The 8,848-nt window shown below is 47.2% G+C and overlaps 1 protein-coding gene across 1 annotated transcript in view; it reads right to left on the bottom strand.

Moving 5' to 3' along the window:
• Positions 1 to 8,848, bottom strand: part of HIVEP3 (human immunodeficiency virus type I enhancer binding protein 3) — a 270,521-nt gene that overhangs the window by 196,649 nt on the left and 65,024 nt on the right. Inside the window, exon 2 of the mRNA XM_027899286.1 lies at positions 5,870 to 5,956. The gene's annotated coding sequence lies outside the window, so the exon portion shown is untranslated. The remainder of the gene's footprint in view (positions 1 to 5,869; positions 5,957 to 8,848) is intronic.

Raw genomic sequence — 8,848 nt, 5'->3', positions numbered from 1 at the left:
ATAGAGAGGATCACAGGGAAAGGAGGAACAGGACTGAGCTCTGCTCTGGGGGGAGCAGGGACAGCCCCCAGGGAATGGCTGGAGCTGTGTCAGGGCAGGCTCAGGGTGGATCTCAGGGCAAGGTTCTTCCCCCCCAGGCTGGTTGGGCACTGAACAGGCTCCCCAGGGCAGTGGGCACAGCCCCAAGGCTGCCAGAGCTGCAGGAGGCTTTGGCTGATCCTCTGGGGCACAGGGGGTGACTCTTGGGGCTGAGGGTTGGACTGGATGGTCCTTGGGGGTCCCTCCCAGCTCAGCACATTCTGGGATTCTGTAATTCCCATCTCTCAGCAGGAGCACGACTGGCTCTCCCAGTGTTTGCTTCGGGGGTTTAATCCCATCCCTTCTCCCCGAGGGAGCAGAGAGGGGCTGATGCTGCTCCCCTGGCACATCCCGAACCCAAACCCTCCCCCAGCGCTCCCCCAGCTCGGTGGCTGGGAATTTGTTCCTCTAATGAGATGCAGAGGCACTGAGAGGTTTCTATTCCCAGCCAGCAGACAGCAATTAAACAGCCTGACCCCACACCCTCAATTAGAGCCGAGCTGCACAAGGGCCTGTTTACCAGCCAGTTAACCCACAATTATGGATCCTTCCAGCCAGGCCTCCAGCCAGCAAACTTCTCAAAAAATACCCTATTTTCTTGTGAAAATAAAACAGGCACGTTCTGTTACTATCTCAGTTTGGTTATTAGAGGCCTGTCACCAGCTTTTCCCAGTGTTTTGACCGAGCTCTGCTGCATCACCGGTTCTTATTTAATTTTAACTTTCCCTGAGCGTTTTGCTCCTGAATTGGGATATAACAGCCCCACAGATCATGTTGAGAAACCCCTCAGGACAGCCCAGAGAACGGGTGAGAATTATTTTGGGATATAAGAAACACTCCAGGACCATCAGCTTGTTTAAAGCCACACTAATTTTCTGAAGCATTGGGGGCTTGAAGTCAAATGTTGTCCCTTCTACAGCTCCTCACACAATCCACAGAGCTGGGGTGAGGAATACAGAAATATTTTTTGTCTCAAATGTGCTTTTTCCCCCCCCATTCAGCCAGAAAAGAGGGTGTGACAGGCACCAAGGCACCAAGTATTTCCCTGGCAGCCTCAGGGAATGCTGAACTGGAGGGAATTTTCCCCCCCCCAAGGTCATTGATATGCCCCAAGATGGGTTTAAAAGTTGCATTTTTGCTTGCACAGGCCGCTGATCTCTCAGGTCCCAGACACACACTGGGATGTGCCACCCCCTGATGGGATGGAGAGGGGATTTGCAGGAGGGTCGCACCAAAGGGTGGACTTGGATTCACAATTCCATGATTTTAAACTGCCAGGCCATGCACTGGCGTTGCAGATGACACCCCCGGAGCCCTGAGGAGACCAGGAGGGTCCCTGCAACCACTCCTGGCTTTCTGACACCTGGCAGGAACACTTTGGAACACTCAGGAAGTGCCCAGCAGGTGTGGGATTTTCATGGAATGAATGAATGAAATGGGGACTCAATCTGAGCTGAAATACAACATGTTAACATTACTGAACTGGAAAATTGTCACCAAAATTTGCTGGCATTGTTAGAAAAAGAAATGCTGTAGCATAACTCAGCCAACCACATTATTTCTGCTACAAAAAGTGTCCAAATTAAACCCATTTACCCCTCGGCTGCAAAGCTTCCATTAAGCCTTAATATTCCCCCCACCCAGGGCAGGCAGAGAGTCAGGAAGATCCACAGGTACTGATGTCCCTGGAGAGATGGAGCAGGAATGTGGGAGTTCCCAGGCAAGGCTTAGAGTCACTCACTCCAGCTAAATGGGTTTTATACATATATTTATTAAATTTTTTTTTTTTAATAAGAAATAGCTCTTTGCTGCAGTCAGGGTAGGGCATCTCCCCAGTCACCACCTGCCCACGGAGCTACACGAGGTTCCCTCACCCTGGGTCTCTGCTCCTTCAGCAGAGAACTTCGTGTTCCCCCATACTTTGTGCTCCACTTTGAGATCAAGAGGTGAAAAGCACAATTACTGTTATTACTGCCTTTAAAAGCAAGCAGTGGCACAAACCACTGGAATTACATGACATTCCTGGGAGAAACTCCGACACAATGCAGCTTTCAGGGATGTGTGAGAGGGTTTGGGGCTATTTGCATAGGGCAGCAGGGAAGAATTTTCTCTCTCCCCTGTCTCTGTGCACAAGGGTGTCCTGGCAGCCCCTGGAGCTGAAGACACCTCAGGGTGGAAATCCCAAGCAGAAGGTTGGCTGATGATCAGAGAGGGCAGAAAGAGGATGGACAGAGCAAAATCCACCGGTTTCTAAATCAATCTGTGCTGCTGGTGCCTGTTTCTACACCCCCTCCCCACACACACACCCACACCCACACACACACAAATGCATTCACAACTGCACTGCCACAAAACTCTCTGTACAATCAAAGCCTCGGTGCCAGGGAAGAAAGAAAAGCCCTTTTTATTCAGGGCATGGCCCATCAATGGCTACTTTATATTAAAATCAAGGCACATGCTCCCCAAACTTAAAAGCTGCAGTGGGGGGAGAGGGGGAAAAAAAGTCTCCCTCCTGTGCCATTAACACTTTTATCACCAGGGCTGGGAGCTGGGCAGGGGTTTTGCTGGATCCACCTGCAGCAGAGGAAAGGGAGGGATGGAAAGAAGGAAGGAAAGATAAAAGGAAGGAGGAAAAGAAGGAGGGTTCAACTCTGCAGGCTGATCTGTCTGGAAAGGAGCCCCTCTGCTCTGGAGCCAGGCTGGGAGAGCTGGGGGGGTCACCTGGAGAAGAGAAGGATCCAGGGACACCTGAGAGCCCCTTGCAGGGCCTAAAGGGGCTCCAGGAGAGCTGGAGAGGGACTGGGGACAAGGGATGGAGGGACAGGACACAGGGAATGGCTTCCCACTGCCAGAGGGCAGGGAGAGATGGGAGATTGGGAAGGAATTGTTGGCTGTGAGGGTGGGCAGGCCCTGGCACAGGTTGGGCAGAGAAGCTGTGGCTGCCCCTGGATCCCTGGAAGTGTCCAAGGACAGGTTGAAACAACCTGAGCTAATGGAAGGAGACCTCCAAAGTCACCTCAAAACATCCAAACCTCCAGTCAGTGACCTCACACAGGAGTTTTAAGCACTTGAAAACCTCATTTGTTGAATAAGGCAGCTGGAATTCCTCTGAGGAATTTCCAGTGGAGAGTTCATTTTACCTTGGCACAACTGGATCATTTGCTGTTTTCTTTTACCCACTTTTTGTGATGCAAATAAATACCCTCATAAGACAATTTTCCCCCCAGGTTGCAGAGTGTAGAGAGATAGTAGGAGGACAATTATGACACGAGTTAGTTTTTTAGTACCTGTGGCTCGTCCCCTTCCCAAGTTTCCCCCCGTTTTAATGAGAAATTCCCCACATGAGGAAAACCAGCAGCAGCCCTGCTTTTCCCTGCACATCCATCACCCCCTAGAACAGACCAGGAGGAACCTTTGCCTCTGCCTGCAGGGCATTAAACATCCCTGCAGACGCTGCTGCTGCTGCTGCTGGCAGAGCCCTTCTGGGAAAACTGTGATAACTCATTTATCTGGTGAGTAATTCGAGGGCTGCAGAACTCAGGTACCAGCTCAGTGGACAAGCTAAAGTGGGAGATTGGCTTTAAAATTCAGACTGATAAGGAGCCTGTCTTTACATCCTTTCTGTTTCCTGATTTGCTGGTTCATTTATTAACAGTTCACCCCGCTTTATGGAGAACCGGGAGAGCTGAGAATCCAACTTGAAGCCAATCCACATTTCCACTGCTCTGTAAATGTATTTTTAAGGGGCTGAAGAAACGTTTGTAAATCTCCTGCTCTCACCAAGCAGCACGTTTTCCACAGGGCCCCTTGCAATTTGTTTAATAATTGTGCTCCCAGAAGCCCAGTCATAAAAAAACCCAGCAAAACACCCCAAATCTTGGCTAAACTACAAGCACTGAGAGAGCCTGAAACAAAGCAGCAAAACCACGGGAAGGCTGAACTTCAGAACTGAGGCATCCAAGTCCTTTTGCAGGACATGGTTCGTGTCAATTATGTTATAGAAGAAAATCACATTGTGATACAGAATGAGATTAGGAAAATAAAAATAAAAAATAAAAATAATTAAAAAAAAAAAAAAAAAATAAGAAGGCTTAACAGCAGCTCAGCATCTTCTGAACATCCCAGGGCTTGAAAGCAATTTTTGATCAAGTCTGGCCAGCCCAGTGTCAAAGGGGTGATGCTGGGAGGAAGAAATAAATTCATATCTGAAGAGGAAGGGCCTTGCTATGAAGGCTGACAGTTCTAAGGTGATGCAGAGTGAAAACCACTGCAATTAGGGAGCAGTGAGGAGGAGGGAGAGCTCACACCCTGTGGTTATTAGAGAGCAAACCAGCACCTCTTGGGTGTTGTCCCTGAGGATGTCCATGGACAAGGAAAGGTATTTATGCCCCAGGAAGGTGGGATGTTCCTTGTCCCAAAAGATGATAATCATGACGTTTATCACGCTAAAATCCCGAATTCCAGGCAGCAACTTCCCCACAGTCTATGGGCAGGAGGGCAGAATCACCGGTGATGTTCTTCCAGTGCCAGAGTTAACTCTGGTCACACCAAAGGGACATCACCTGTTCAGGGAACACCAGGCCAGGATGGATAGAAAGGAGGAAAAATCCCCCCCACACCTCTGGGGGAATCCACAGGGATAAAGGGCAGGATGGTGCCAGCCACATGAATTCATCCTCCGACACAACCACGGCCAAGGAACTCCCCAGCTGCCAGAAAGAAAGAGTTAAAAAGCCACCACTGTGCAAATAAAACTCCAAAGAAAGTTCTCCCAGACTTCACAGCGAGAGGCAGCTGCACCTCCAGATTTTACCAGGCAGGAAGGAGTCTTGGAGATGCTCCACCTGCCCCAAACACCAGCCCAGAGAGCAGCACTCACAGAGGAAGGTGTGACACACAAATGAGATCAGACCTTGCACCTCCAATGGATGAGACTCCTCCTTGCTCTGTTAGCAAGTGGTAAAGAAGAATCTTGCAGAGAAAGTTAAGAAATTTTGGGTCCCTTCCAAGCCAGGCAAATTCTGTGAGTCTGTGAACCTGTGATTCTGTCAGTCTATTATTCTATCATCTTGTGAGTCCATAATTCCACAGTTCTGAGTCCATAATTCCACGATTCTGTGAGTCCATAATTCTATGATTCTGTCAGTCTATGATTCTATGAAATACTTGCCACAAGCCCTGCCCCAAAAAGATTTATTACATGGCCAAGAATCCAAAGACCTTCCTCTTCAGAGTATCATTTACTTGAAAGCATCTTTTTGCCACAAACACTGGATAATTTTTCCCAGCCCCCCTCCAGTGTGCAAGGTGGGCCCCCCCAGAGGGTGTGAGGAGAGGAAGAACATGGTGTGAGGTTTGCTGGCAGTTGGAGTGTCCCACCCTCTTCCCACACTCCACTCCCTCTAAAACAGGCTCCTAAGGGAAAGGTCCCATTTCTTCCCAGCAGCTTCTGCTGCTCAGGGTGTTTCTAAACTTCCAGGGTGTTTCTAAAGAACAAAAGATTCCTCTTTGATTTCCAACTGGAATTTCACCAGAGCATGGAAGATATCAGTTAAATTAGTGAGATGGCACCCAAATCCTCACAGCTTAATGCCATTCACCAGGATCACCTGTCAGGTCATGACCACGAAGGTCACAGCTACTCAGGGCGTCTTCTGGCCACAATTCACTTTACTCCCTTCCCTCACTCACTGACCCCTCAGTTTACACCTCAAATCTACTTCTTTTCCATTTTTAAATATATTTTATACTGGGAGTCTTTGGTTTGGAAGTAGAAGAAGCAAAGGCTTACTTCATCCTCTGCCCCCCCGTGCTCTGGCCTTGGGGCTGGGGGGTCTCCAGGGCAGAGACTGGAAAACATCCAGGAGGTGTTTGAGGTCTGAAAAAAAAATAATAAATCAAAATCAGTGTCCTCACTGCCACCCTGGACTCTCTCTGTGACTCCCCAAGCAGGTGTGTTGTTCAGCTGACAGATGGGCCCGTCCAGAAAGCATTTGAAGATCTTTGCTGGACTTTTAATAAAGACCTTTCCAGCATTAGAAGGAAGATTTTGGGCTCTTTCCACCTACCCCTCTGGTCCACACAGAGCAAACAGGCCTGGCAATAACTCAATTACAGCTTGTGCACTTGGAAAAAAATCATCACAAACCCAGAGGAACCAGAACAGAGGAAGGGAAAATCTCCTAAACGTGGTTTATTCCTGAGCACGGCTGAAATTCTGAGCAGGACTCAAAACCAGCAACCTCCTGTCCCTCCTTCCTGGGATGTTTCAGGGATGAGGAAGGGGAGGAGCAGCAGTAAAAGGTGGTATCACTGCACAGGGGACACAGCTGGGCGTGCACCACGTTTTGTGGCTGCCACTCAAAGTGCTCCCTTGAGAGCCAGAATTTCCACAGCTCAGAAGCCTTTGCTGAAACACAGAAATCAGGAAAAGGGCATCCAGAACAACCTTTTCTTTTAAAATTCCTTTTTTTTCCTAACACAGACACAATAACTCCCCTTTTTTTTTTTTTTTTTTTTTTTTTTTTTTTTTTTTTTTTTTTTTTTTTTTTTTTTTTTTTTTTTTTTTTTTTTTTTTTTTTTTTTGGTGCTTCTCTGAGCCTGGAAGCTCAGGAGTGTTTTGCAGGAGGAGAGCATTTAACAACCCTCCTTCTTTGGGATGGCAAGAAACATTTCATCCAACCTGCAGTCAAATCACAGAGTCTTTAAGGTTGGAAAAGACCTCCCACCTCATCAAATCCAACCTGTGCCCAATGCCCACCCTGTCCCCCAGCCCAGAGCTCTGAGTGCCACGTCCTGGCCTTCCTTGGACACCTCCAGGGCTGGGGACTCCAAACCTCCCTGGGCAATAATCTCTTGCCTGTGCTCAGGCAGGAGAGTGCCCAGATCACAGAGCTTCACCCTGACAGTGATCCTGCAGGGTAAAATTCCCCCCATCTTCTCTCCAGCCGGGGATGAACACCTTGCTCAGAGCAGCACGAGGAAGACTGCACAGAATCCCAGAATGTGCTGAGCTGGAAGGGACCCACAAGGTTTGTTATCCCAAATGAGACCAGCTCTTAAATTAAAGCTTCAGTTAGAAAGAAGAGATTTATATATAAGTGTAAGCACACACACATATATATATATATGCACACATACCTGAAATAAATATATATATATATGCATGTACACATACCCAACCATAACCACCTGCTCTGTTCCCTCTCTCCACCTGCACAAACAGCCTCAACTCTCTGTCCCAGCCTTTTAAACACAAGGAACCAAGGAGTGACCATCCCCTTCCTCCTGGGGAAACATTTCCTCTTCTCCACCAGCTGAGGACAGAAGGACACTTTGCCTCCCTCTCCTCCTTCCCTCTTCCAGCAGCCTGGAAAATTCACTTCCCCCCCCTCCATCCAGATGCTTTCAACAGCTGTGGACAACAAGAAACCTCCCCAGACGTTTTCAGGAGCTGACAACGTTTTATTGCTTCACTTTTATTGGGTTTATTCATGTTAATTGTTTTACCCTCAGCTGAGCTCTGACTCAGTGCCTGTTGCAGCTCAGGTTGTGCTGCTGCCTTTCAAGGGCTTCCTTCCTTTGCACTGAGTGTGTTTGGATTATTTTACTTTCCAGTTATATTATCTTACATTTTTCCACTTTGAGGCACATCTTGCTGTTTCTTACCCTTATTGCTCAGTTTCTGTGTCATTATATTATTTTTTTCTGCCTTTTTTTCATTTGTAACACTTCCAAATGTTGTCTCACTTGGACCTTAAACTAATGTCCCATTTGTCCTTTCTTTCCCACTATTAATTCTTCTGCTAAATACTTTACTAATTAAACCACTGAGCATTAAATTTGAATGCTAAGTGCAATATGACTTTCTTCATGTGACTGAATTCCAACACACATCAGTGTTCTGAACTAAATATCTAACATTTCTTCTCCTTCCTGCACATAAATTTTGGAACATAACAAATAAAAGAAAAAAAAAAGAATTAAATATCAAGACAAAGTGAGGATGGTGGAACTGTAGCTGTGTTTAATTTTCTTCTGTCTTTAAAATAAAACCCCGCAAACTGAGCAGCATTGAAGCTGAAACTTGAGGCTTTCACAGTGCTGGGTCAGGACTGTGAGTAGTTTAAGGAATACAGGGATAAGGAATCCTTAGGAAAAATAGTATTTGAGGGGTTCAAGATTTCTCCCTGGTTTTATCAGATCTTGTTCAGTGACAGCCCCAGTCCCCTGTCCAGCTGGATCTCTCTAAACTGAACTGTTATGAAGTGGTTTATGATTCTCTGAAATCCATAGTGGGGGGGGGGGGGGTAAGGGGAGAAATCCAAGTGCAAATTAAGACCTGAATAATATGAAGTGAATTAGCAGCATTTTTAAGCACGGGATAAAGAGGTTAAAAACCCCAGTTAAAGCAAAAACAATCAAAAGAACATTTTTCAGGAAATTTATCCAACATGTGACAAACTTATGAAGTCACTGGATTTGTGCAACACAGAGCTTGAGATCTCAACATTTATGAAAGGATGATGTACATGCCTGGATTGACAGAAAAACTTCCTCAAAGAAAACTAAACTGATAAAACTGCCAGGCATCAGCCAGCAGTTGGTACCAACCTGCTCCTGCAGTTAGTGTGGGAAGGCTGGTGCAAAGCTGGACCAGGACATGGGATGAGACATCACAGAGCCATGGAATGCTTTGGGTGGGAAGGACCTTAAAGCTCATCCAGATCCACCCCCTGCCATGGGCAGGGACACCTTCCACCAGCCCAGG

The sequence above is a fragment of the Empidonax traillii genome, unplaced genomic scaffold, assembly GCF_003031625.1.
Source record: "Empidonax traillii isolate 1590-97213 ecotype Southwest subspecies unplaced genomic scaffold, ASM303162v1 scaffold654:size409090, whole genome shotgun sequence".
Lineage (NCBI taxonomy): Eukaryota > Metazoa > Chordata > Aves > Passeriformes > Tyrannidae > Empidonax > Empidonax traillii.
Note: the sequence above shows the minus strand (reverse complement) of the source record. Positions and strands in the feature narration are given on the sequence as shown.